The sequence below is a fragment of the Aotus nancymaae genome, unplaced genomic scaffold (genome assembly GCF_030222135.1).
Source record: "Aotus nancymaae isolate 86718 unplaced genomic scaffold, 86718_ANA_hifiasm-v0.15.2.pri h1tg000059l, whole genome shotgun sequence".
Classification (NCBI taxonomy): Eukaryota; Metazoa; Chordata; class Mammalia; order Primates; family Aotidae; genus Aotus; species Aotus nancymaae.
In genome coordinates this window covers 43563141-43589078 of record NW_026988473.1, presented here as the reverse complement: position 1 = coordinate 43589078, position 25938 = coordinate 43563141, and the positions used below count along the sequence as shown (strand labels likewise).

Below are 25938 nucleotides of genomic sequence, written 5' to 3'. Positions count from 1 at the left end.
AAATCGATCTATTATAAAGACACACGCATATATATGTTCACTGCAGCACTGTTTACAATAGGAAAGACTTGGAACCAACAGAAATGCCCATCGATGATAGACCGGACAAGGAAAATGTGGCACACATACACAATGGAATACTATGCAGCCATAAAAAATGATGAGTTCGTGTCCTTTGTAGGGACATGGATGAATCTGGAAACTGTCATTCTCAGCAAACTGACACAAGAACAGAAAATCAAACACCACATGTTCTCACTCATAGGTGGGTGTTGAACAATGAGAACACATGGACACAGGGAGGGGACCATCACACAGTGGATTCTGTTGCGGGGGACTACGAGAGGGACAGTAGGGGGAAGAGAGTTGGGAAGGGATAACACAAGGAGAAATGGAAGATATAGGTGATGGGGATGCAGGCAGCAAACCACATTGCCATGTATGTACCTATGCAACAATCCTGCATGTTCTCCACATGTACCCCAGAACCTAAAGTGCAATAAAATATATATACATATGTAACAAAAAACTATTGCTATTTCCTCCAAAACTGCATCAATTAAAAAATTTCAATTTTTACAGCTATTATCACTTTTTTTGTTTACAGCTTTACTAGATTAAACCCATGTTTACCATACTTCATAATGCTTAGTTTTCTTTTTTCCTTAATAATTATATTAAATTATGCAGAATTTGAATTAACTATAAATAACAAAATGTGAAATTTGACTTTCAGTAGAACTGACATTAAGCTAACATCCAACTTTTTTTAATGCAGTTGCTAATAACTAAGAACATCACAATACTGAATAGAAAAAGAAGGTTTAGTTATTGGTATTTATGTCTTCTAATGCAAAAGGTTAGAATATTTGTGATGTATCAAGGAAGACAACTTAAGATGCTACCTAGTCCACCACTCTGCTTTTCTGGAAGAACTTGTTTCCTCAAAGAAATAGGAATTTCTCCTATTCTCAAAGGTATCCAAAGGTAGTTATTATTGAAGCCACCTCATAGTAGCCTATTTATGTATTCTATGCTGCTCAACCTATATCTCTTCAATGTTATTTCGGTATTGAGGGCCACAACTTAGAAGGCACATTGATAAAGCATTCAGAGGTGAATGACTAGAAAACGTTATAGAAACCACGTTATAACAGAATGGTTGCATGTTCCAATTATGGTAGTTAAAATGAACTTGGAGATCATCTAGTCCAGTGATTATCAAACTCTTTGGTCTCAGGACTCCTTTACATTCCTAAAAATTAATGAGAGTCCCAAAGAGCTATTGTTACACTTATCAATATTTACTACATTAGAAATTAAAACTTTAAAATTTTTAAATAGTTATTTTAAATAACAAAAATAAACCTATTACATAGTAATAGGAAGTATTTTATGAAATATAAGCACATTTTCCAAAATAAAAAATAGAAAGAAAACTAGCATTACTTTACCTTTTTGCAAATCTCCTAAATATCTGGTTTAGAAAAATACAGCTAGATTATCATAGGTGCTACTGCATTCAATCTGTTGTGATATGTTGGTTTGGTGGAAGCATGTGGAAAGTATCCATTTTCACACAGATGGGTAGTTAGAAAGAGGCAGAATGTTTTAATATCCTTTTAAAATAATTGTGGCTATTCTTTTATATTATATCAAAATTTGACAAGTAATAATTTCTCAAAAGTTAATTGCAATATGGAATCTAAATCTTGAATATCAATAAACTTTTTGTATTCTATTACTCTAAAATCAAATAGCCTTTGAATGGATCTTTTAGCCATGCATGACTTTGTAACATCATACATTATTAGTTCATTTGAGAAATACTGACTCACTGAGTTATGCAGATCTTTAAACCATTGACATATTTTATTATGCAATATTGTTAAAACCACATTTCTTAATATTACCACTGAATATTATCAGAAAAGTTTTTAAGTATTGGGAAGCCATCATGATTGTGGTGGTGAGTAAAAGCTTTCCAAACTATTAATTTTCTCTTGGAAGCTCAAATTTTATTGACAAAAAAAAATCACTTGTTTTCCTCAAAATAGGCAGGCTCACTTTGTTCATTTTTGAGAATATGTCTGCCATATTTTTAAGTCTAAATAACCATTGTGTGTTTGTTAGTTGTTCTTTAAAGTAAAAAATGGCATTCTATGAAAAAAGTAGTTAGTTCAACTCAACTACAAATGATTTTCCTCAAGATAACCATTGTACTTGAATATGTAGTATAAGTCCTTTATGCATACTTCCCATTTCAGCACACAGAGAATTAAAGAAAGGTCCAGAGTTAATAAAATTAATAATTTTACTGTTTCATCTACAATGTTCTTAAGTGAAACTGGCATTTTGTTTGTTTTTTTTCTGTGAGTGGTAAGGATAAAGAATTCAATGACTACTAATATAATTTTGTGCCACTGTCTTGATGTGTGCTAAGGCACCAGCAGTTTTAACCCAAAATTGCTATGTATCCTCAGTGCAAATGTCAATACAGTGAAAAAGACAAGTAACAATTTCACATTATGATGAAAACAGTTTTGACAACAAACCCTCTGAAAGGGTGTCAGGGATCCTCAGTGTTCATAGACCACATTTTGATAACCACTGGTCTACTCTGATACTCCATTTTGCAGCCAAGGAAATTAACCTAGTTTAATATTTTCAAGCACACAAATAAGAGGCAATGATACCTAGCACAGCAAGTGTAATATAATAAACGCTGATCAAAAGTAGGTGGAAATTACAAAGTGGTAGGTTTTAGTTCAGTCCAAGATAAATCTTTTTTTTTCAAGCTCACGAAAGCACTTTTTATTTGAGGCAAAGAGAAGTCTTGCTGAAAGGATTACAGTTTCACGCAATCAAAACTCAACTGTTAGTGGCACTATTTTGACATGGTAGATTTTGCTTCTCTTTGGGCAGAAAAGGGTATTCAGGTTATACTTTTCCTAGTGGGGCAAAAAGAAGAGCAAAGCAAACTGAAAGAGACTTCTACTCTGCTCACAGGGCTCTTCAGATCCAACATCAAGCTAGACACACCCTCACTGGCCACTCCACAGGTTGCTATTCCACTGCTGAGTGACACAGGCCATACTATATTTGCAAGGAAAAAAATTAGGCAGGAAACACAGGTATAGGTCACTTAGGGACAAGCAGGCATCCACAGCTTCAAAACTCTTCATGAAAGGAGTAATCTTTGTGGGAGGCACAGCTCACCAAGGCACAGGCCCTCCAGTTCCTGTTGAACCTGAGCAAGGTGGTCATATCCCGGCTGCTCAGCTCAAAGTCAAAAACCTTAAAGTTCTCAGCAATGTGTTCTGCTGTCACAGACTTAGGGATCACCACCAAGTTCCTCTGCATGGGGAATCGGATCAGGACCTGGATTGTACTTTTACTGTATTTGGCTGTGATTGCCTTGATCCTGGGATCCTCCAGGAGGGAAGGAAGGGTCCTTGGACTTGTCCCAGGGCCTGTTGGGAGAGCAAGAGGGCTGTAGGCGGTCACCACAATGCCTTTGGACTGGCAGTACTGGATTAACTTCTCCTGAGTGAAGTACGGGTGGCACTCAATCTGGTAAACTGCAGGCTTATACTTGCAATCTTGCAAGTATACTTAAACAATCTTGCAAGCCAAGATTGTTTAAGATCCTCTCCACCTGGCGATGGTTGAAGTTGGCGATGCCAGTAGCTTTCACCAGCCCTTCATCCACCAGCTCTTCCATGGCCACCCATGTGTCCAGAATGTTGGTGTCACTAGGAACCATGTTGCCCGACTCATCCAATGGGAAAAATTCCTTCCCAGGCTTAAAGCCAGTTGGCCAGTGAATAAGGTGGAGTTCCAGGTAGTCCAGCTTCAGGTCGCTGAGCATCTTCTGGCAGGCTCCTTTCTCCAGGCCCTTTTCCTGGTACGTGCACCACAGCTTGCTGATGATGAAGAGCTCCTCGCACTTCACCACCTGCTCCCTGAGCTTCTCCTAAATGGCCACCCCCACCTCATTCTCATTCTGGTACATGTGGGCACAGTTGATGTGGTGGTACCTGATGTCAATGGCCACCTTCACAGTCTCCATCATCTGGCCTGGAGGGATCTCCAGATGCCCAGCCCCAGGATGGGCATCTTGGCACCATTGTTGAGCACGAGGTAACTGGTCATGGCTGCTGCGCTCTCCTACCCTGCCCAAAACTGTGCCTAGTTCAGTCCAAGATAAATCTTTTAAAGCAATGAAATAAGTTGACTCATCAAATAGAAGTTGTCAAAGTTGAGACTGCATGACTCTTTACCAGGAATGTTGTAGAAACAATTCTTACAGAGTTGAAAGTTGTACCAAAACTTAGCTGATTATATAATCACCTAGAAAGATTTTATAAAATTCAAATTTCTGGGTCCCACTCCAGACCTCCTAAACCAGATTCTCCTTGAGTGGACCAGGAGTTCACATTTTTTTAAAAGCTCTGGAGGTGACTGTTACAGCTCGCTTGGATGTAGATTGGTATTTAGGAACTGCAATGTCAGTTCTCCTCTAAAGCAACTACCACCCTAAGATTCTACAACTTTATACTATCCACACCCACTAGGAAGAATACCTTTGCACTTTAATGTAACATATCCTAAGCCTACTTTAATAAATTAAATGGTCAGAATCAAGGTATTTCTGGGTCAAAAGAGGAGGAATTATTGTTGCATTTCCTTAGACCTACCATTCACCTCTGCCAACATGTGTAGCTGAATTGTAAATCAGAGATAGGATTGCATAATTTTGACACATTTTCACAATTGCCAACACTTTACTGCTCTCCTGAAAGAGTAATTCAATAAGAGCTATCTGTGAACAAAGATGGTCAGTATAAAAATAGTGTGTACACAAAACAAAAAAAATGAGCGCCAGGTGCAGTAATTCGCATCTGTTATCCCAGCACTTTGGGAGACGGAGGTGGGAAGGTCGTTTAAGGTGAGGAGCTCAAAACCAGCCTGGACAGCAAAGTGAGACCCTGTCTCTACACGAGAAATTTAAGAATTAGCCAGGCAGCTGGTTGTGGTGGCTCACACCTGTAATCCCAGCACTTTGGGAGGTCAAGGCAGGCAGATCACGAGTGCAAGACCAGCCTGGCCAACATGGTGAAACCCCATCTCTACTAAAGATACAAAAAAAAAAATTGCCAGGCATATTGTTGCACGCCTGTAATCCCAGCTACTCAGGAGGCTGAGGCAGGAGAATTTTTTTGAACCTGGGAGGCAGAGGTTGTAGTGAGCCAAGATCACACCACTGCACTCCAGCCTGGGCAACAGAGCAAGACTCCATCTCAAAAACAAAACAAATTAGCCAGGCATGGTGACACACACCTGCAGTCCCAGCTACTCAGGAGGCTGATGCAGGAAGACTGCTTGAGCCCAGGAGGTTGGGGCTGCAGTGAATTATGATCACGCCACTGTACGCTGGCCTGGGCAACAGAGTGAGAACCTGTCAAGAAAGACAGAGAGACAGACAAGAAAGACAAGAAAGAGAAAGAAAAGAATGAAAGAAAGAGAAAGAAAGAAAGGAAGGAAGGAAGGAAGGAAGGAAGGGAGAGAGGAAGGAAAGAAGGAAGGAAGGAAGAAGGGAGGGAGGGAGGGAGGGAGAGAGGGAGGGAGATTATTTAGATGACAGAATATCAGTATTTTATAAAGGTATTTTACAAAGACAGCTTATCACTATGATCCAAGATCAAAATATAGACCACAAACTTCCAAAAGCTATTTACAAAATCACCATGTGACTTAATCCACAAAACTTGTATTTTGACATCTTGATTACAGAAAAATTCCACATACTTCATAAACACAAGGCAGCAAGGCAACCTGACCAAAATCAAATAACAATTTGGCAGTGAGTAAAAAATAATATATTTTGTAACTTTTCACTCAATAAACTTGTTCTTTATTGCTTCATGCCCCTCGCTTTTCTTATCAAAATACACTTCCTTGAAATAACACTTATTATTGTGTCTTTTTATAATCTTTCTTCTTACAGCCTGATTTCAGAGATAACAGCTTAATAGTAATAGTTTTTAAAAGGCAAAGAGGGTCTTGTATGAGTAGGACTAGAGAAAGTCATCATCAAAACATAATCCACAGACTATCTATATCAGAACTGCCTAGAGTGCTTATTAAAATAAAAAAATTGTGGCCAGGTGCGGTGGCTCACGCTTGTAATCCCAACACCTTGGGAGGCAGAGGCAGGCAAATCACTTGAGGTCAGAAGTTCGAGACCAGCCTGATCAACGTGGTGAAACCCCATCTCTACTAAAAATACAAAGATTAGTTGGGCCTAGTGGCACAGACCTGTAGTACCAGCTACAGGGGAGGCTGAGGCAGAAGAATTGCTTGAACCCTGGAGGTGGAGGCAGCAGTGAGCCAAGATCGCGCCACTGCACTCTGGTCTGGGCAACAGAGCGAGACTCCATCTCAAAAAATAAAATAAAATAAAATAAAATAAATTTAAATATTATTAAAGCTCCACCCAAACCAATCGATTCTGAGAGTTGGCCCATGAATCTAATTTTAAGCATTGTCCTCAGGTAATTCCTAGCATACTAAAATTCAAAAACTCCTGAGCTAAAGAGTAACTGAGCTAAATATAGGTATACTCACAAAAACTTTTGTGGAAAAATGAAAATTCTGTAACTCTATAAAATGTCTTATATTACTGAAAAGATTCTCAATGATTTCAGAGTTCTTGTTTTTTAAAAATAAAATAAAAATTTTTTCTTAAATGTAAGGAGGTATTAGAAACTAGACATGGAATTTAGGTCAAAAATTAAGTCTTAGTTATTGCAGGGTGCTTTTTTAAAAAAATCTGAGATAAAGATACAAGCAATTCTTCAGCAATTCAATTAACATTTCTAAGAGCCCACAGAATACACGGCATGAATAAGGATATTTAGGGATACAGGACAATAAAGCATAATCCCAGACCTCCAGGAATGACAATTTGGATTCATTGTCAGATAGATGCTATAGTTAGAATAGTCTTGCATTTGCAGTGCACTATCATATCCAGAAAGAGGAGAGGATTCCTATCCCTGCTGAATTTTCTCTTCCTGAGTTCTGCTCACAAGACAGAGTAATGGTAGAGTGGCAGAGCATTTAAAAAGCAATCATTTAACAAAATCTTGCAAATAAATTCTAATTTTTACGTCCACACCTCTTTTTAATCAGCGTAGTATTTTATATAGAGTAAACATATAGAAAAAACTGAGGCAGGGCCATTCTTTGTACTTGTTCTAGATAGTTAAAGCAAGATAAATTTAAAGACAGCTAAAGATGGCCAATTTAATCCTCATTTTTTAAAAGTCTTCTTGCTACCACTCTCAGTACCACTCCCTTTTAACCACAAATAATGACTTCAGTAATGGAGCTCCGTAATTTAAAAGTATCAGGCAAATAACAGCAAGTAACTTAGAGGAGTTGACACCGCCTGTTGTGCAAATATGTACTTAGACTACTATAAAAATAACAGCTGCATTATCAACTGGATACAGACCAGAACAACTTATGGGAATACAGAATCAACATAGTCTGAACTTGCATGTATGTGGCACTTTACATTTTTCAAGCATTTCTAAATTCATGGTAGAAATTAAAAGGAAGAGAGATGTTGAAAGAAGAGAAAAATAAAGATTTGGTAACTATGGGCTAATTACCTAAGAGTCCTAATTCTTAGAGTAAATCATCCTTATTCATCATTTACTGGATGTTTACTCTGTGCCAGGCACTGTGTTAAGCCCTGAGAAAACAAAAATGAATGCAGTAGAGTTGGTGACTTCAAGGAGTTCACAGCCTAGTAAAGAAGACAAATAATTACAGTTTTGTGTGAAACATGTAAAGAGAAGAAAGCAGATTATAAAACTATATAATCTCACTTTCTAAAATAAAGAAAATGATTTTAAAGATGAGGATGTTAACATTTACCTCCCAAAGTTTTTGTGGAGATTCAACATATAAAAATGCTTCTTAGATGGGAGATATGCCTTCTGTAAATGTAACTCCCTTTTTGCTTTTTCTCTAAGACTCAAATGAAATGTGCTCAAGTCACATCTTAGGTGATGTGGTGGCTAGCATAGTCATCCACTTTTTAAAGAGGAATGCCTTAAGGGTATAAGACCCTACAGTTGTGTCCTTGCCAATGCTACCACATGATCACACCTAACAAATAAACACTGTAGACCTACTAGGAGCTTAGTTGCACACTATAGGTTAATCCTTCTCAGCCTTAATTTAGGTCTTTTGGTCACTCTCAAAAGCAAAGAAACAAAGAGGATCATGTGGAGAGATCCTGTTTATCATTTTACTGTTATCTTCATAAAAATTTGAAGATTTCACCTTAAGTCTAGACAAGATCTGGCCTAGCCTCAGAGGTTGCCTCACATCCTAAGTAAAAATATCAGGGATAACAGAATGAGATGTGCCCAAGTTTACAGGCAAGAAACAGACAAATAACTCACTCAAGAAAACAGACATATAGCTCACTTAGGACCACATGACAAGTTGCTGACAGAGCTTTCATTTTAACTCAGAGTTTCCCATTACTAGGCTTACAATGTAAAGCCAAAAAGAAGGGATAAAAATTATATTCACATACTTTTTTAAAAATAATAAAAGACCATGTTTTTAGGAAAAGGACTGAGAGGAATAAGCTGTTAACAAAGGCTGCCACTGGGCATGGGACAATAGGTGAACTCTTTCCATTTTTCACACTTTTCTAATTTCCGTAATGCTGAACATTTTCAATTGGAAAAAAATTAAGCAAAAAAAAAGGTTCTACTATTTTATACAGAGTTCACACTTGCATAGGTCACAATCTTGAGCAACATTCAGAGTATCTGGTCATTCACTCCTCTCCACAAAGGATGTGAAAGACCTCTTCAAGGAGAACTACAAACCACTGATCAAGGAAATAAGAGAGGATGCAAATAGATGGAAAAACATTCCATGCTCATGGTTAGGAAGAATCAATATCATGAAAATGGCCATGCTGGCCAAAGTAATGTATAGATTCAATGCTATCCCCATCAAGCTACCATTGACCTTCTTCATAGATCTGGAAAAAACCACTTTAAACTTCATATGGAACCAAAAGAGAGCCCACATAGCCAAGACAATTCTAAGTAAAAAGAACAAAGCTGGAGGCATCATGCTACCTGACTTCAAACTATGCTATAAGGCTACAGTAATCAAAACAGCATGGTACTGGTGCCAGAACAGAGATATACACCAATGGAACAGAACAGAGGCCTCGGAAGTAATGCCACACATCTACAACCATCTGATCTCTGACAAACTTGACAAAAACAAGCAATGGGGAAAAGATTCCCTGTTTAAAAATGGTGTTGGGAAAAATGGCTAGCCATATGCAGAAAGCTGAAACTGGACCCCTTCCTTACACCTTACACTAAAATTAACTCCAGATGGATTAAAGATTTAAACATAAGTCCTAACATCATAAAAATCCTAGAAGAAAACCTAGGCAATACCATTCAGGACCTTGGCAAAGGTAACGACATCATGACTAAAACACCAAAAGCAATGGCAACAAAAGGCAAAATAGACAAGTGGAACCTAATTAAACTTAAGAGTTTCTACACAGAAAAAGAAACAATCATTAGAGTGAACCAGCAACCAACAGAATGGGAAAAAACTTTTACAATCTACCTATCTGACAAAGGCCTAATATCCAGACTCTACAAAGAACTAAAACAGATTTACAAGAAAAAAACAAACCCATTCAAATGTGGGTGAAGCATATGAACAGACACTTTTCAAAAGAAGACATTTATGTGGCCAACAAACATGAAAAAATGCTCAGCATCACTGGTCATTAGAGAAATGCAAATCAAAATCACATTGAGATACCATCTCCCACCAGTTAGAATGGTGATCATTAAAAATTCTGGAGACAACAGATGCTGGCGAGAATGTGGAGAAATAGAAACACTTTTACACTGTTGGTGGGTGTGTAAATTAGTTCAACCATTGTGGAAGACAGTGTGGCAATTCCTCAAGGATCTAGAAATAGAAACTCCATTTGACCCAGCATTCCCATTACTGGGTATATATCTAAAGGATTATAAATCAATCTATTATAAAGACACATGCACACGTATGTTCACTGCGGCACTGTTTACAATAGCAAAGACCTGGAACCAACCCAAATGTCCATTAGTGAGAGACTGGATAAAGAAAACGTGGCACATATACACCATGGAATACTATGCAGCCACAAAAAATGATGAGCTCATGTCCCTTGTAGGGATATGGATGAATCTGGAAACCATCATTCTCAGCAAACTGACACAAGAACAGAAAACCAAACAACGCATGTTCTCATTCATAGGCGGGTGTTGAACAATGAGAACACACGGGCACAGGGAGGGCAACATCACACACTGGGGTCTGTTGGGGTGTGGGGGGCTAGGAGAGGGACAGCATTGGGAGACATGCCTGATGTAGGTGACGGGGGAATGGAGGCAGCAAACCATCATGGCATGTGTGTACCTATGCAACAATCCTGCAAGATCTGCACATGTACCCTAGAACTTAGAGTATAATTTTTTTTAAATGCAACTAAATCTCCTAATCAATAATTTGAGTTCTATATCCTACATCCAAAAATAAGGGAAAGTTTAAAATACAGCTCACTCACTAGGCATAATATTATGTCAGTATATGATTATTAAAACTTTTGTTTGGAATCCTAGACAACAGCATGAGAAAACATTTGTAGTGTGTATCCGCTGTATTATGGAATAGAAATAGTCAATAGAGTTATCTAACTTCCTTTAAATTACAATATTCCTCTGAAAGTATGGTCTGAGATAGATTAACTACTTTTTCCTTGAAGAATAAATTCAATTTCCTCATCTACAAAATGCACACGGATTCACTGCTAAAATAGAATGAGATAACATGTAAAGCAATTAGTACAGTAACCTGGCACTTAACAGCTATACTTCACAAAGCTAACCTCCTAGAGTAACAATGGCACTACAAAGTATGAGTTTTTTAACCTTCTTTATTATTTATTCCATTACTTCACACTCTACTAAAACAATAGGAACCAGAAGGCAGTCTAGTACAGTGAGAATGTGAAGGCTAGGAGGTAGATCTAGCTTCAAACCCTGGTTCTGACATTTACTAGATATGTGACCATGGGCAATTATTTAATTTCTCTGCATCTTAGTTTCCTCATTTGCAAAATAAACACAATCATCTCACCTACTTTAAAAGATTTTTAGGATAATAAAATGAGATTATCTACATAAAATATCTAGCAACATATTGAGCCAACAAAGTAATAAGCATTCAACAATTTTTGGCAATTATTAGCAGGACAATAATTGCCAAATTTTCTGTAAAAGGCCAGATAGTAAACAATTTAATCTTTGATAGTCACATGGCCTCTCTACTCAACTCTGCCATCATAGACAACAGCAATTATAGAAATTACATAAATAAGTGGGCATAGCTGTATTCCAATAAAATTTTATTTACAAGAACAGGTAGTATGCCAGATTGGGCTCCCTGGATATAGTTTGCTTAGCCCTGCTTTAATGGACATTAAATGAGGATAATGCTTTTATACCCATCTGGAGACATCTAAATAGCTCTCTCATCTATGACCCCCTAGGTATACTCTTTCAATAATCATATCTTTTAGATCACTATTTTACAAAGTATGTTTTATATACCACTTGTTTCCTGAGATATTAATAGATGTTATGCCTTGATAAAATTCTATGTTCATATAAGTTTAGAAAATTCTGAGTTAAATAGATTTTAGTCTTGGTACAAGCACTAATCAAAAGAAAACTCTAATATCAGACAAAAAAGGGTAAAAGGCAAATAGTATTATTAGAGATAAAGATAATAGTAACAATAATAGTAACAGTAATAGTAATGATTACAAAGTCAATTCATCAATAAGATATAACAGTTCTAAATATATATAAACCTAATGCCATATTCTCAAAATCTTTAGCTAGGCTTGACAGAAATATAAGACAAGTCCATAACTGAAAGTAAATATTTTAAAATACTCTCTGGATAAATAATAAAATAAGTAGACTTTTAAAGGCAGAAAAATATAAAAGACTTAATTATTGTGACCAACAAATTTGATATAATTGACAGATTTATACTGGTACATCCAACAACTGCAACAAGTGCACAGAAAAACAGTATTTTTAAGCAAACATGATGCCATCATTCTTAATGATAAAATGTCAACAGCATTTTCTTTGCGATAGAGAATGCAATAAAGATGTCCACTACTTCTATTCTCAACATTGCAATGGAAGTATTAGATAGTACAATAAGGCAAGAAAAATACATTAAAAGTATAAAAATTTAAAAGAAGAAATCAAATTGTCATAATGTGTAGATGATATGATTATATAGAAAGAAAATTCAAGAGAACCTACAGATAAAGAATTATAATTAACAAATAGGTTTGACAACTTTGTTTTATGCAAGAGCATTGTACAAAAAATATATATTGCTTTTCTACATACAATCCAAAGCAAAATGTAATTTATAAATATAATTTATATAAAACTATCACAAATATCAAATACCTAGGTAAGACCTATAATGAAAGATATTCAAGGCCTCATTGCAATAAACTATATAACATTTTTGAGAATAAATTAAGACCTAGCAAGTAGCAAGCTATACTATGTCATGGATTGGAAGACTCAAAATTGCAAAGAAGTCAATTTCCCCAAATTAATCTAGAGATTAAATGCAATTCTAGTCTGAATTCCAACAGTCTATGTGTGTGGTGTGTATGTGTGCATAATATGCTAAGTTCATTTTGAAATTTATATGAAAATCCAAGCATCCAAGAAAATCTTGAGCACAAAAAATAGACTTGATCTATCAGATATAAAGATAACTATAAAGCAACAGTAATTAATACAGAGTAACTGTCAAAAGAGAAGAAAAACATTCCTTTGGAACAAAATAGGGAGCACAGAAGAAGGATAAAACTAAGCAAGTATATGCACTTGATTTATAACAAGTTGGCACTACTAAACAATGAGGAAAAGATGAGGTTTTGGTTTTTGTTTTTCAATAAATGATGCTGGATCAATTAGACATCTATATCAAAAAACAAAATAAAACTTGCTCCCTATCTCATATCATATAACACAAAGATCAGTTTCAGGTGATCTATGGGTCTAAATTTAAAAGGCCAAACAATGACTAGAAATTCCTAACTTGTGATCAATAAAATACTAGGGGTTCTATGGAAGGGCTTCAAAAGTTCCACAAATACCTTAAAGTTATATAAAATGGTTTGTATTTTTCTGGAGAAATTACTCATATATTTCATCACCTTCTCAAAAAAATACACTACCTAAAAACGTAGCTTAAAAATGTCCTCACTAATTCAGAGTAAGAAAAGATTTTTTAAACAAAATATTGAAAGCATTACTCAAAATTGAAAAAGTAGATCTATTTTATTTGATTACATAAATAATAATAAGTATTTTCATTCATCAAAAGACACCATAAGAGAGTAAAAGGCATCTTTTAGTGTGGAAAAAAGGTATCTACAACACAGAAACGATGCCATTGGTGCTGCTACTTAAGAGTTCCTTGGCTAGTTCTGATTTTAGCCAGAGCTGCAGTGGACAGTTCCATGTGAGCACAGACTCACCTTGCAAGTATCTCATCTCAAGCAATCACTGAACATTCTACCGCCTTCTGCTTCAAGACCTTCTCTGAAGGCCATAGAAATATGTTTAGCCCAGCACAAGCTCAGCATGGGAGACGGGGGAGTAAACACCACTGGAAGAAACTCTTAATTAGCATTAAATAAGTGCTTCAGATTCTCCTTCAGGAAGCCTTTCTGTGCTTCTCAGAGGTTCTAGAAGAATTCAGTTCCTGTTGCCTATAGTGTGACCTTAATAAGAAGGTGACTTTTTCCTTCTTCCAAACATCACTACTCCCTCACTTCTACTTCCTGGGATTATCTCTAAAGGCTATCTGTATCACAGTCCTCATCACAAGGCTCTACTTTTGTTGGAATCTAAACTAAGACTATAAACTGGTCTGTATCCAGAATGCATTAAAACTCCAGTAAGAAAAAGACAAAAAATTGAATAGAAAAATGGACCTAAAAAATGGATTCATAAAAGAGGATTTATATATGGCCAATAAACATCAAAATGTGTTTAACTTCATTAATATTTAAGGAACTGAAAATTAACATTATGAGTTGTCACTTTATATCCACCAGAATGTTTAAACTATAAAGACTGATAATATAAATAATGGGAGAAAGTATATGATAACAGGAACTCTCATACTTTACTGGTGGAAGCATAAATTAGAAGAATTTGTAAAACAGCTTGACATTATCTAATATAGATAAAAATACTACATCTTATCATCCAGAAATTCTACTTCTAAGAATTTACCCAAGAGAGATGCAGGCACTTGCACACCAAGTATGCAAGAATGCATTATTCATATTATTCCCAAACTAGAAATGTCTGTCAACAGCAGAATGGACAAACTATGATATAATCATAGACTGGAATATCATAAAACAATGAAAATGAGCAAATTACCACTACACAAAATAACAAGAATGTATCTCACAAATATATGAAATGAAAGGATCCAGAAACAAAAGGATATATAAAGTTCATTTATATAAAGTATATAACAGACAGACCCAACACTGTGTTGTATGCTCTGGGGGTGAAAGTATAAAGAAAACAAAGATTTGATTAGCATAAAAGAGAGGTATTAATGTTTTTCCCTTTGGAGGAGGAAATTGAGTAATGGTTGGTATAGAAACAAGAAAGGCTTCTGGGTGATATAAACATTCTATTTCTTAACCTGGGTGGTAGTCACACAGATATTCACTTTATGATAAAATTTCTTCTTTTGTGGACATTTCTATTTGGTATTTGGGTATTATATTCTATAATAAAATGGTTAAAAACAAGTTTTTCTCAAATGCCTAATATTTAAACATAATATAAGCAATCTAATTCAAAATGACAAAAATACAAACTAAAACAATGAGATATCAGTTTTCACCTGTATGGTCCAAGGTGTACAGAAACTGGCCCTCTCAAACATTGTTAGGAGTACAAATTGACACAGTAGCTATGAAAGGCAATTTCATAATCTTTATCTAAAATTTAAATTGAATATAACCTTTAACCCACAATTCCATCTCTAGAAATTTTTCCTGCATATAGATTTGTACAAGAACAAAAAGGAGGATATACAAGAATATTCACTGCAATATTGTTAGTAATACCAAAAGATTAGAACAAATCAAAAAGTCCATTAATGAGGATGGGTTAAATACGTTATAGTACACCCAGACACAGGAATATAATGTAGTCATTTAAAAGAAATGAGAGGCCAGGCACAGTGGTTCATGCCTGTAATCCCAGCACTTTGGGAGGCCGAGGTGGGCAGATCACTTGAGGTCAGGGGTTCAAGACCAGCCTGGCCAACATGGTGAAACCCCATCTCTACTAAAAATACAAAATTAGCTGGACATGGTGGTGCATGCCTGTAGTCCCAGCTACTCAGGAGGCTGAGGTAGAAGAATCCCTTGAATCCAGAAGGCAAAGGTTGCAGTAAGCTGAGATCCCACCATTGCACTCCAGCCTGGGCAACAAAGCGAGACTCTGTTTCAAAATAAAAAAAAAATGAATGAGAAAGCTCTACACATGCTGATACATATATCCTCAATATGTACTGTGAAATTCTTAAAAAGTGATATACAGGCAAATATGCATAATAAAGTACCATTTGTGTTAAGGAAATAAAAAGGGGCTTCAAGATGGCTGACTAGAGACATCTGGTAGGCCTCCTACACAAAAAGGAACCAAAGCATGAAGTAGATAATCACACTTCAAATAGATCACCTAAGAGAGAACACTGGAATTCAAAAGGGAAGTAATAGGAAACACCTAAGGCAAGGAAGAAAAGGGAAACCAGGCAGTCTGCTTGGCAGTATCAGCTGGGAGCTTGGAGAGGTTCCCCCATGTAGGAAAGTGGAAGTGGAAGATCCTCAGTGGTCCATATTCCCAGAGTGAATTCTTGCAATCCTAATCACAGAGGAAGTTGTCGACCATGGTGGGCACTCAAACTAACATAGGAAGCTGCCAGGAGACTATGTGACAACATTGCTCCAAACAAGGAGCTCACATTGGCCCTCACACACTGCCCCAAGTCCTAAGCAACTACAGCAAGATGCCATTATGAGAGGCCAGCACCCACCAGATTGCATCCTGCCTTGGAGTGCAACAGCCCCTGCATCTCCACATCCCTGGATCCCTATTGACATCCTCCACCTGCAGCCAGTCACTGCTACTTGCTGTCACTGCCAAAGCTGAAACATAAGCCACTGGCAGCAACCCCACCATTCCCAGTAGCAGAGCCATAGTTCACTTACAAACATCCTAAGGACAGACAACCCTGCCCATAGCCACTACCTGGAGCTGAAGCACATGCTCCCTGGCCACCTGTCTATAGCTGCTGCCACTGAAAATACTCCCATACTCCCCAAAAGTAGGGCTGCAGCAAGCCACTGTTGTCCCCACTTAAACATTCTGCTATGAGTCTGGAAATCATCCTGCCCCTACCTATCAAAACCAGTGCTACCAAGGAGGACTTGGGACAGTTCCACCTGGCACAGCTCTGCCCCGCCAAGTACCACATCAATTGGGTGCTTGGGGATTGCTCTGCCCTATCCACCATGATTGGCCCCCAAGCACTCCTCCTGGGAACCTGAGGACAAGCCTACCCAATATACCACAACTACAATAGCTAGCACCCACCCACATGTGCCACCTGTGGTCCAACAACTGCCTACCAAGCCTGTCATAGCTACCACCAACACAAGCACAGATCTATTGAGAGCCAAAAGGTTATTCCCCCTCTGCTACTGCCATTGCCCACATGACACCCACTGGCCAGGAGTCCAAAGACCCTTCCACCCACCCAGGCCACCATTACTACTCATGACACCCAAGAAGCTACTTGAAGGCCTAAGAATCAGCCCACTTAGATCCACTAACACCAGTGTCAATGTATAACACTCTGGGGCCCTAGAACAGGCATGCTTAGCCTGCCACAGTAACCACTGGGGAAAAGAACTGGCTCATCTGGTGTCCCTGTTTCTGACAAAATATCACCACAGCCTCCACTAACAACCACAGCCTAAGCCACTGAGGAAATCTCAGACACCATTGACACTGTTTACAGCCAAAGAAATCACACAGAGACTATACTAATGCATGTACCCAGTATCAAAGCCAAAGTGTTCTACTCAACCAACCCAATAGGTACAGCTTCAAGAAACTGTATGAACTCTGCTATGAATGTAAATTCAGAAAATTATTAGTAATTATTAAACCAGATGTGCAGATATCAATGCAAAGACACAAAAACATGAAAAAGCAAGAAAATATGACATGTCCAATCAAACACAATAATTCTTCAGCAATGTATTTCAATGAAGAAAACTTACAAAATCCTGGAAAAATAATTCAAAATAATAATATTAAAGAAGATCAATGAGATGGAAGAGAACATGGAAAACAAAGAAACAAACAAAAGAAAAAAGAAAAAAAATCAGAAAAACAATTCAGGATAGAAATGAGAAATTTACCAAAGAGGTAAATATCGTTTTAAAAAATTCTGTAACTGAGGAATTCATTAAATAAAATAAAAAATACATTTGAAAACTTCAATCATACACTATATCAAGTAGAAGAACAAATTTCAGAACTTGAAGACAGGTCTTTTAAAATAACCCAGTCAGATGAAAATAAAGAAAAAAAAAAACCTTTTAAGAATGAAGAAAGAGTATGTGACCTGTGGGACACCATAACGTGACCAAATACTCAAATTTTCAATGTCTCAGAAGCTGAAGGGAAAACAAACGGGATAGAAAATGTATTTAACAAATTAATAGCTAAAAACTTCTCACATCTAGCAAGGGAATTAAACATCCAGATATAAGAAGCTCAGGGATCCTCAAATAGATGCAAGTTAAAAAGGTTTTCTCCACAGTACATTATAGTCAAACTGTCAAAAGTTAAAGAGGGAGTTCAAAAAACAGCAAGAGAAAGGTGCCCAGTAACTTATAAAAGTACCCCCATCAGACTAATAGCAGATTTATCAGCAGAAATCTTATAGGCCGGGGGAGAATGGGATGATATATTCAAAAGGCTAAAAGGAAAAAAAAAAAAATACCTGCCACTAAGTATACTATGCCCAGCAAAGTTATACTTCATAAGTGAAAGAGAAATAAAGCCTTTTCTAGATAAGCAAAAGCTGAGAGAATTCATCACAAGACAAGCTCTACAAGAAAAGCTTATGGAGTTCTACCCATTGAAGTGATAAGGCAATATATACCATCATGGAAAAAAAACATGAAAATATAAAACTGGTAGAGCAAATACACAAATAAGAGAAAGAATTCAAATGTTATCACTACAGAAAACTACCAAACCACAACATTAAACAACAAGAGAGAAAGAAAGAAACAAATGGTAGACTAAGCAAACAGAAATCAATTCATAAAATGACAGAAGTAGGCCTCCACATATCAATAATAACCTTTAATGTAAAAGGATAAACTTTCTTCTCAAAACATACAGACTGGTTGAATGAACACAAAATATAGCCCAAGTATATGCTGTCTACAAGAAATTCACATCATCTCTGAAGACACATAGAAACTGAAAGTAAAGGGATGGAAAAGATATTCCATCCAAAGGAAAACCAAAAGCAAGCAGGAATAGCTATACTTATGTCATATAACACAGACTTTAAGTCAAAAACAGTAAGAAAAAAGAGACAAAAATATCATATAATGATAAAGGGAACAACTCAGCAAAAGGGTGTAAGAATTCCAAACTTATATACACTCAATACCAGAGCTCCCAAATATATAAAGCAAATATAAATAGATTTAAAGAACTTTCTTCTAATAACTAGAACAAGACAAGCATGCCTATTTTTCACCACTCCTATTCAACATAATACTAAAAGTTCTAGCCAGAACAATTAGACAAAAGAAAGAAATAAATGGTATACAATTTGAAAAAGAAGTCAAACTGACCCTCTATGCAAAGGACATAATCTTATATCTAGAAAAATCTAAAGACTACCAAAACTCTTATATCTGAGTACCAAGTTTAGTGAAGCTGCAGGATACCAAATCAATATATAAAAATCAGAAGTAATTCTATACACCAATAATAAATTAACTGAGAAAGAAATCAAGAGGGTAATACTATTTATAATTTCTACAAAAAAAATTACCTAGAAATAAATTTAATCAAGGATGAAAGACCTCTAAGGAAAACCATAAAACACTGATTAAAAAAAAAAAAAGAAAACTGAAGAGGACACAAACAAATAGAAAGACATCCCATGCTCACGAACTGGAAGAATTAATATTGTTAAAATGACTGATATAGTTTGGCTCTGTGTCCCCCCAACCCCAACCAAATCTCATTCAAATTGTAATCTCCAATGTTGGAGAAAAGGCCTCATGGGAGGTGACTGAATCATGAGAGCAGATGTCCCCCTTGCTGTTCTTGGGTTAGAGTTCTCCTCAGATCTGCTTGTTGAAATGTGTGTAGGAAATCCCTCCACTCCTGTTGGCCATGTGAAGATGTGCCTTCTTCCCCTTCACATTCCACCAAAATTATAAGTTTACTGAGGCCTCCCCAGAAGCAAAATCCTATAAAGCCCACAGGACCATGAGCCAATTAAACACCTTTTCTTTATAAATTATCCAATTTCAGGTATTCCATTATAGCAATGTGAGAATAATACAGAAAATTGAAAGCAGGGAAGTGGGACATTTCTATAAAGATACTTGAAAATGTGGAAGCAGTTTCAAAACCGGGGAACAAGCAGAGGTTGCAACAGTTTGGAGGGCACAGTGGAAGGTAAAAAGATGAAGGAACATTTGGAACTTCCTAGAGACTCATTGAATGGTTGTGGCCAAAATGCTGATAGTCATATGGACAGTGGAGTCCAGGCTGAGGGGGTCTCAGATTGAGATGAGGAACTTATTGGAAACTGGTCAACAAAGGTCACTCTTGCTATGCTTTAGCAAAGAGACTGGTGGCATTGTGCCCCTGCCCTAGAGATCTGTAGAACTTTGAACTTGAGGGAGATGACTTAGGGTATTTGGCAGAAGAAACTTCTAAGCAGCAAAGCATTCAAGAAGTGACCTGGCTGCTTCTAACAGCATATGTTCATATTTGTGAGCAAAGACATAATCTCAAACTGGAATTTACATCTAAAATGGAACCAAAGTAGAAAAGTTTGAAAAATTAACAGCCTGGCCATGTAGTAGAAAAGAAAAAAACCATTTTCTGGGGAGGAATTCAAGCCAGCTGCAGAAATTTGCATAAGTAAAGAGGATCTGAATGTTAACAGCTAAGACAATGGGGAAAATGCCTCCAAGGCATTTTAGAGACCTTCATGGCAGCCTCTTCTATCACACACCTGGAGGCGTAAGAGGGAAGATGGTTCTGTGAGCCATAAACAGGGTCCCCACTTTTCTATGTAGTCTCAGGACACAGCACCCTGCATCCCAGCCGCTCCAGATCCAGTCATGGCTAAATGGGCCCCAGATATGTCTCAGGCCACTGCTCCAGAGGATGCAAGCTGAGAACCACCAAGGCTTCCATGTGGTGTTAAGCCTGCAGGTGTACAGAGGGCAAGAATTGAGGCTTCAGAGCCTCTGCCTGGATTTCAGAGGATGTATGGAAACAACTAAATGTCCAGGAAGAAGTCTGCTGCAGAGTCAGAACACTCACAGCAAACCTCTACTAGGGCAGTGTGGAAGAGTTGGAACCCCTACACAGAGTCCCCACTGGGGCATGGATGAGTAGAGCTGTGAGAAGAGGGCCACTGTACTCTATACCCTAGAATGGTAGATCCACCAACAACTTGCATTGTGCACCTGGAAAAACCACAGGCACTAAACACCAATTCATCAAAGCAGCTATGGAAACTGCTTTGGGTTGGAGCTGCCCAAGATCTTTGGAGCCCACCTATTGCATCAGTGTGGCCTGAATGAGAGACAGGGAGTCAAAGGAGATTATTTTGAAGATTTAAGATTTAATGACTGCTCTGCTAGGTTTCAGACTTGCATGGAGCCCTTTGTATTTGCCAAATTCTCCCTTTTGGAAAGGGAATATTTACCCAGTGCCTACACCTCCATTGTATCTTTGAAGCAACTACTTTGTTTCTTATTTTACAGGCTCATAGGTGGAAGGGACTTGCCTTGTATCAGGTGAGACTTTGGACTTGGAGTTTTGAGTTAATGCTGATATGAGTTAAGACTTGGAGGACTGCTGACTGGGAGGACTGCTATTTGGTATTTAAGAAGGCCTGATTGTGATTTGAAATGTGAGAAGGACATGAGATTTGGCAGGAGCCAAGGGCAGAATGATATGGTTTGGCTCTGGCCAAACCTCATGTCGAATTGCATTCCCCAGTGTTGGAGGTGGGATCTGGTAGGAGATGACTAAATCACAGAGATGAATTTCCCCCTTGCTGTTCTTGTGGTGGAGTTCCCCCAAGATCTGCTTGTTTGAAAGTGTGTAACAGTGCCAAGCACCGTAGCTCACACCCATAATCCCAGCACTTTGGGAGGCCAAGGATGGTGGATCACTTGAGGTGGGGTGTTTGAGACCAACCTGGTAAACTTGGTGAAACCCCACCTCTACTAAAAATACAAAAATTAGTTGGGCATGGTGGCAGATGCCTGTAATCCCAGCTACGCAAGAGGCTGAGACATGAGAATCACTTGACCCCAGAAGGCCGAGGTTGCAATGAGCCTAGATCATGCCATTGCACTTTAGCCTGGATAACAGAGGGAAACTCTGTCTCAAAAAAAATTAATAAATAAAATAAGTGTGTAGAACCTCTTCCTTCTCACTCACTCTCTCTCCTGACAGCCACATGTGCCTTCTTCCTCTTTGCCCTTTCATCATGATTGTACATTTCCTGAGGCCTCCACAGAAGCAGAAGCCTGTACAGCCTGCAAAACTGTGACCTGATTAAATCTCTTTTCTCTATAGATTTCCCAGTTTCAGGTATTTCTTTACAGCAGTATAAGAACAGGTTAATACAATAACCATACTACCCAAACCGACCTGTGGATTCAATGTAATCCCTATCAAAATACCAATGTCATTTTTTCACAGAACTAGAAGAAAACACTCCTAAAATTTTTATGAAACTAAAACAAGTCTGAAATAGCCAAACCAATACTAACCAAAAAGAAAAAGGCTCAAGGCATAATGCTACCTTACTTCAAAATATATTACAAGGCTATAAAAAACAAAAGAGCATGGTACTGATATAGAAACAGACATAGATAAATGGAACAATACAGAGAAACCAGAAATAAATCCACATATTTATAGACAACTGATTTTTGACAAACATGCCAAGAACATACATTGGGGAAAAGACACTCTCTTCTAGAAATGATGCTGGGGAAATTAGATATCCACATGCAAAAGAATTAAATGAGATCCCACTCTCACAATATACAAAAATCAACTCAAGATGAATTAAAGACTTAAACATAAGATCTGAAACTATAAAACTACTAGGATAAATACTTCAAGACATGGGTCTAGGCAAAGATTTTATGGCTAAGATTTCAAAAGCAAAGGAAATGAAAACAAAAATAGACAAAAGGGAATATGTTAAATCAAAAACCTGCACAGCAAAGGAAATAATGAACAGAGTGAAGAGACAATATGTGGAATGGGAGAAAATATTTGTAAACTAGTAATGTGACAACTGACCAATATCCAGAATTTACAAGGAACTAAAACAACTCAACTACAAAAAAAAGACAAATAATCCTACTAAAAAGTAGACAGAGGACATGAATACATAAATAACCAATTCTCAAAAGAAAACATACTATCAGCCAATAGATGTATGAAAAAATTTTCAACATCACTTATCATCAAAAAAATACAAATCAAAACCACAATGAAATGTCATCTTACTGCACTTAGCATGACGATTACTTAAAAAGACAAAAAAATAACAGATGCTAGTGAGGAGGATGTGGAGAAAAGAAGACTCCTCTAAATGGAGACTTCTCAAAAAGCCAAAAACAGAACTACCCTACCATCCAGCAATCCAGCTACTAAGTATTTATCCAAAGGAAAGGAAATCAGTATATCAAAGAGATACCTACACCTCCATGTTTACTGCAGCACTATTCACAATAGCAAAGTTGTAAAATCAACTTCAGTGTCCATCAATGGACAAATGGATTTAAAAAATGGTCTATATACACAATGGAATACTCTTTGGCCATAAAAAAGAATAAATCATGTCATTTTCTGCAATGTGGATGGAACTGGAGGTCATTATATTAAGTGAGATAAGCTAGGCACAGAAAGAAAAATACTGCATGTTCTACCTCATACATGAGAGCTAAAAAATTTGATCATGATCATGGAGAGAGAGGGTAGACCAGAGGCTAGGAATGATGTGTGTGTAGGAGGGTGGAAGATATTAAAGGTTGGTTAATGAGTACAAACATATAGTTAGAAGTGAAAAGTGCTATGTTCAATAGCAGAGTAGGATGACTATCATTAACAACAATGTATGGTTTATGTCAAAATAGCTAGAAGAGAGGACCCAAAATGTTCTCAACACACAGAAATAATAAATACTTAAAGTGGTAAGTTCTAAATACCCTGACTTGATCATTATACATTCCAGGCACATAAGTAAATAACATGTATACTCCATAAATATATACAAATATTATGTACCAATAAGGAAATAAAAATTAAACAAAAAGAAAAAATTAATAGAACATATTTAGACAAATACATTAAAAACTGGTAATGGACATGGCTTCTAGGGAGAGAACCTGAGAACTGAGGAAGTTGCAGGAAATAAATAAGAGACCTGTTTTCATTCCATATCTATTTACCTTTAAAAATGTTTACCATATATGTGTATTTATTTAATTGTATCTATTTCATTGAATTTATATATTTATACCATATATATTCAATTACATAAACAAATTTGTTTCAAAAATAAATTTTAAAGAAGTCCTTACAATTCTTGACACATATTATTATTTAATCTATTCAATAATAGTGATATAAAGGTTATCTGGCAAGGCTTTATTTTTAAGGTACCTATAATATGCACAGTTAATGCAATTTATGCCACAATATGCATAGTATATTAATTGCAAGCATCTTTTACATTCCCCTGGAGTCAGTACAACTGACTAAATCAAAAATAAAGTGTTAGGATTGATATTTCTGGGATGGTGGTCTAAGCATAATGGAAACACCTTTAATATAACATGCTATTTTTCAGATATACTACAAAATATTGTTAGACCAAAAGAGATGAGAGGTATTTTAGTGGTGTGCTAATAAACACCAGAGTAAACACCATAGAACAAGTTAATATAAGTGACAGGAGAACAAGTCATGATTATGCCCAGCGGGTCCACAGAAAATATACTCCCTTTTTAAATTTTTAATAGTTTTTAAATTTGATTTTAATCAGGCATATTGAGCAATAAATAGCTTTTTGTTCCAGCTAACTTTGCCCACTTTCTGGCATATATATCCATTGGGACTATTTATCCATTTATGCAAAACTAAAATGGTTGCTATAAAATAGGTTGAATCAGGCAGATAATTTCAACTTAACTCCTTTCTCTGTAAACACAACTCAATAAACATAACAACACTCTAGATATCATTTTTACAGGACATTTCATTTTAATGCTCTTGAAATCTAACTTTATCGTGGCTTTTATGAATATCTCTTTCATTTCAGTTAATCTTATATCTGTCTTTTAAGATAATTCAATATCTACAGACCTCATTTGTATATAATCATGAAGAGTGTGAAAGATTTACCAATCTAATGTCATATCAGAACAAAGAGAAATGAATGACATCTGAGGAAGGAAAAGGTTACCACTCTCAAAATTCAGAAGCTGTTAATTCACAAATTAGTACATTGCATCATGATTCCACCCCATTTGTTTGTGCACTTCAAAGACTACAAGCTCCTGAATTTACATTTAAACATACAGGTAATTTTATTTATTTACTTCCTTTATAAAATCAAGAAAAATTTATCATTCTGAACTAGTTAGAGTCAATGGCCTATTTATCTTAATTCTATACCAGCCTTTTTTTTTTCCTTCAACTTGCATTAATTGAGTACCTGATCCTCGCCTACATAAATGGGGCAACTCTTAGATTGTTTCAGTATGCATTTCTTCAGACTGTAAATCCTCTTAAGGGTTATTTTCTTTTTCCTTTTACAAATTTATGCACTACCTTAGTATAAAGTCTTCAATAAATTTTGATTACATCACATTTGTAAAGCAAGAACAATTTAGTTAACCTATTTGGTTAAAAAGAAAAATTTCATTGTATAGTATATCAACTTACTTATCAAGGTCCATTTATAAAGTAACCCATCTTTCATGATAAATTGTGATTATTAACACCCTGGCTCTTGCTTCCAATAAGATATGCTGAAAGGTAGGTTATGCTGAACTTACTATGTTGTCAGAACTGTTATTATATGTGATTACATCTTAGAGACTGGTACCATCATTGCTTTAGATTTGGTGTCCATTACAGAGACATTTCTGGTGTAGCAATTATTTTTATTCTCCATTTTCCATCTGGGTAAACTGATTGGGGAGTGGGTGATTCAGGAAAGCAACCAATCCTTGCAGGCTAACTGAAGGCAAATATAATAAAACTCTTTTTTTATCTCAGTTAAGAATCTGATCTTGTTGAATAAAATAATTAGTTTGCAATTTGAAATTATTGCTGGGGAAAAGGGAAAGATAGTAAGGAA

At 36.6% G+C, this 25938-nt stretch overlaps 1 protein-coding gene and 1 pseudogene across 2 annotated transcripts in view; both read right to left on the bottom strand.

Annotated features, from left to right (window-relative positions):
- Positions 1-25938, bottom strand: part of SOX6 (SRY-box transcription factor 6) — a 665386-nt gene that overhangs the window by 537251 nt on the left and 102197 nt on the right. The window lies entirely within an intron of this gene.
- LOC105720222 (aldo-keto reductase family 1 member B1-like) lies at positions 3172-4155 on the bottom strand (annotated as a pseudogene).